Source organism: Thermobia domestica, chromosome 16 (assembly GCF_964235325.1).
Source record: "Thermobia domestica chromosome 16, izTheDome1.hap1.1, whole genome shotgun sequence".
In the NCBI taxonomy this organism is placed as follows: Eukaryota; Metazoa; Arthropoda; class Insecta; order Zygentoma; family Lepismatidae; genus Thermobia; species Thermobia domestica.
In genome coordinates, this window is record NC_137469.1 from 47,061,745 (window position 1) to 47,066,115 (window position 4,371).

Here is a 4,371-nt window from a genome sequence, read left to right on the forward strand (position 1 = left end):
AAAATAAGATTTGCTCTTGCATATAAGCCCACTTACAGTTACAATTGGCTATGGGTTTTAACTAACAGCCAATTACAACAGTAATTATTGCCCTTATACAGAATGAATTAAAGGAACATAAAATACAGTAAATTTTAGAGGAAATATTTTATTTTCGTTATATACGTTTGAAAATCTTACAAAAGCAAGAATATCACTTTTCCAGGGGTAAATTAAAACAATAAACATATATTAACACAGAGACTGACAGGCCCGGACTGGTCAAGGTGGCTAGGTGGCGATCGCCGCCCAGACAGGGGCCAAATCAAAAGGGGGTCAAACAGGGCTGGATTAACCCAACTGGAGGCCCAGGGAACAAATATGTGACCCTTGCTGATTTCACCTAATACATTTTTGTAAAAGTACAGTAGGAAAGCTAAGTTAATATGTTTCATATTTAGGGCATATTTTATTTTATGATGATTATATCTTCTTAGATAGCCAGTTAAGATTTTGATCAGAGTAGAGGCCCGGGGCTATAACTCCCCTTAGCCCCCCTTAATCCGGCCCTGGGACCAAATAAAAATGTTAATACCAAAAGAATGTCAAGAAGAATAGAGAAAATGAGGAAAACGTGTGCGACAAGTAATATTCTTGTGAACAGTCACAGCGGCAATCTGCATACATCAAGTTCTCTGAGAGTTTCATTAAAATTTTGCAGGGACTCACGTTCCCTATAAAGTAACAAGTGCGCAATGCTAGGCTTAGATTCATGTTGCTGCAAGCAAAAGCAATAGTGAAATCCAACGTGCTTCCTATCGCGGAATATAAAATGGAGCCGAAAGTATAGTGGCCTGATAATACAATTCATGAAAGTTTAGTTTCTTGACCCAGGAAAAATAATTTGAAACCCAACAGAAAGAGATCTGAGATCACTTTCACGATTTACGATATCACGACGTCGCGCAGTCGCCTCTATAACAAGATCACGTGGTTTTGGCATTGCTGAGTCACTCATAAGTGTTTGCTTTTATCTTTCAGTAGTTGACAATTTTATCAACCAAGAAGTCCAACCGCTGTCAGTTATTCGAAGTTACACTCTGAGGAAGCGTATACCCTTATCGTGAGTTTCGAAAATTACCGTGGGAACGGAGGTTAGTGCTATTGTAACCACAGGCGTCTCTGGTGACGTGACAGGGGGACGCGTCTCCCCAAATATTTGTGTAAGAGATAAATGGATCAATGCTGAAAGTATTTAGATATATATAGAAAAAGTAGAAAGATAGGCAGTAGAAATTATGTCTGTTCTTCAACATTAGGTTAATGATGTTGTGATTAGAATGCTCTCCTGACTTGTCACTTTCAAAAAAGGACTGTTTTTAAAGTTACACTTCTTGGTTGGCCAAAGTAATCTAGGCTGCACACAATTTTGTCATTGCTTAACCAGCGACAATTGGTTTCCATGACAAAAGGAGGCTCGAGAAGGGAAGGAAAGGATGTATACCAAGTTTATCTGCGAATTAAGTAGGGAAACCTACAAAGACAGGCAAATGTGCAATAAAAGCGAAGGTGACAAGAGGAATTTAAATGATAGAGAAATTTGTATATTATATATGAGAGTAAATTTATGCGAATGCGTTTAAGAACACTGAGCAGGAATTCACCGGTAGGAATGTGAAGAAATTACCAAAGAATTATATCATATATTAACTTTTTTTCGGTAAGTAGTCTACCAGTGATGGAGGAAAATTATGGTGAATTGTGTTGCTAAAAGTAGAAAGAGTGGATGCCATTAGTAAAGTAGATTTCAGTTTACTCATAATTTTGACGTAACTTTAGTTTGGGTCTACTAGCATTCTAGTCGTTCCCGTCCCCCCTCCCCCAATTTTAACATAATCCAGAGACGCCCATGATTGTAACGAGTGGATTATAAATTCGGACTTCTTGGATCTACAGCATTCATAATGCTTTGGCTATTCGAGAATGCGTTTACAATGCGTTAGCCCCCGTAGCGAACGCGACCTAGTTGGCTACTCGGTATCGCCAGAGTTATAAATCATACTGTGAGCCAGTCAGGGTTTTTGGGTCTTTTTGCCAGGTCTAGGTCTATAATAGCAGAGTTCCAACTTTGCACAGAGGATTTTCCAAGCAGCTGTTTCTTTTTAAAATCCCCTTGCCTGGCAATACGTTTTTCCATTTATTTCCCTACCTTCAGACATCTTTTAAACAGCAGGCGGTCTATTATTCCAAATATGCTCGAGCCGACGTATTCTGCACGGTTTTTATTGCTTTTGCGTTTCCAGCGCAGTGTGATTAGCCATCCACATTTAAGTACATGGTCAGCGTATTCCAAGCGTACGCATGAGCTATAAAAACGCTTTGCGAACGCTTTATATAGCCGCCCACTAATGGAAAAGATTGTAAATTCTTTGTACCTAGGTGTTTCTTTTAAATACAACTGTGGCTGCTGTTGAATGCGACTTCACGGTTGTCGTTGTGTATTCACATAGCAAAATTGCTATTGCACTAAGAACTGGATATAAACACAAATTTGGAATTAATTGCGTAAAACGAAATGAAAAGAAATTACACCAGTTTTTGGTAGGAATATTAAGATTTACTATTGATAATGTCTTCACATCGCAACCATACTAGGAAATTACATTACGACCACCCTTTAGGCCTATATGTGCACACAATTTGCATAAATACATTCAAACTGGATACTTGACATAGTTCGTGGACCACAAATGCTTACTAATATTCATGTCCTTAGAAGATGATTTTGTCGTTCTCGTTCCGAAGGGTATATCCTACCCCCCCCCCCTTCTTCGAAAAAATATTTCGAGCTACGTGTAATGGGCTGCTGTTTTGCAGCTTATAGTATCCCTCGTTTACGAATACTGAAACCGCCACTGCTGACTTTAAATTAATTTGTTCGTAGTTATTTATCAATAAATTACAAATCCCATTCATTTCAAGACGAAAAAAAAAATTCTAATGATTATTGTCTATGTTGTTCTCATAAATACTGTTACATAACATATACACCAATTCTGTATTATGATCGTTATGGCATAATGTACGATGTGCCTACTAAAGAAATGTGTGCTTTATCTAAGATAATAATGTGCTTTTATCGTGGGAAAACAGGGTAGTGGTATGGGTAATTAGGGTAGTGGTGGTTTGGAAGGGGGATTGAGAATTCGGGTCCAACTAGTAGCCAGTACGGCCATGGAGACTGATGATCTTTATGTGTCAGGCTAGCAAATATTAGCAGCTGAAATGTGGAATGCAAGTAATTGGAAATTACATATATTATTAAACACAGAACCTTTGAAAGTGGTAAAGCATTTTGGTATAATTATATTTAATAATGAAAGCATGAACAATTCAATAACTTTGTAGAAATACTTTAAGAAACTTAATGACATACTTTTCCGAAAATAAACTAATTGACTGTATACAAATTCTGAACCATAGTTCAATAATCTTCAGGTGACACACGTTGAACAAAGTTCGTCTTACATATACATATATAACCTCACTAGCCGTAACATTGATCAACACAAAGTGGAAAGCAGATCTCCTTCGTGGCTAAGCGGTTAGCGTGCTCGCCTTTGGTGTGGGTGACCCGGGTTCGATTCACGGCGGGAGCTCATGTGGTTTGGATTCCACGTTAATCAGTAGGTCCACGGCTCATATAGCCTCGCTGCTGAACGGGACGTTAAAATCAAAATCAACTCAACAAAGTGGAAAGCACTGACTAGTGACATGAAATGTGGACAATATGTATGTTTTATAGTTTAGAGACGCACTTTGCACAAGTTTTGTTACATTCGACTCCTATGGAGGTCGTGAGATTACATTAATTCAATTTTCAAGTGATTACATCAGATTAATTTTTCACTTTTTTTCTTTGCTCATTGGCATGTTTACCCCCTTAGCGCACCCAGTGTAATCAGAAAATGCTACAACAAAATTGAGTACATGATAAAATAGAATAGACTTCATTTTAATGACGCATGACTTACACGCTGCTTCCGACTTGAAAATTCATTTGATAGTGTCTTTTCCTCCAAGAAATAAAATACTCAATACATAATGAAACTGGAAACAAGTGAGTGGCTATCTTATTATTCTATCATGTAGTTAGTTTTATCTTAGTCCTGCAGTAGGCCTATCATAATGGCATGAGAAAGTCAGATGTGGGAAAATATACCAGAAAATCATTTTGTAAGTAGAACTTGGACTTGTAAAAAGGTTATCCACGTTCAAATGTTAATATTTGGATTAAAAATATTGATTCCGTGAAATGGAAGAAGTGCATAAAAATTCTTATATTTCTTCAAGTGTTCGGGGTGACTACAGATGATTCATCGGGTCTGGTGA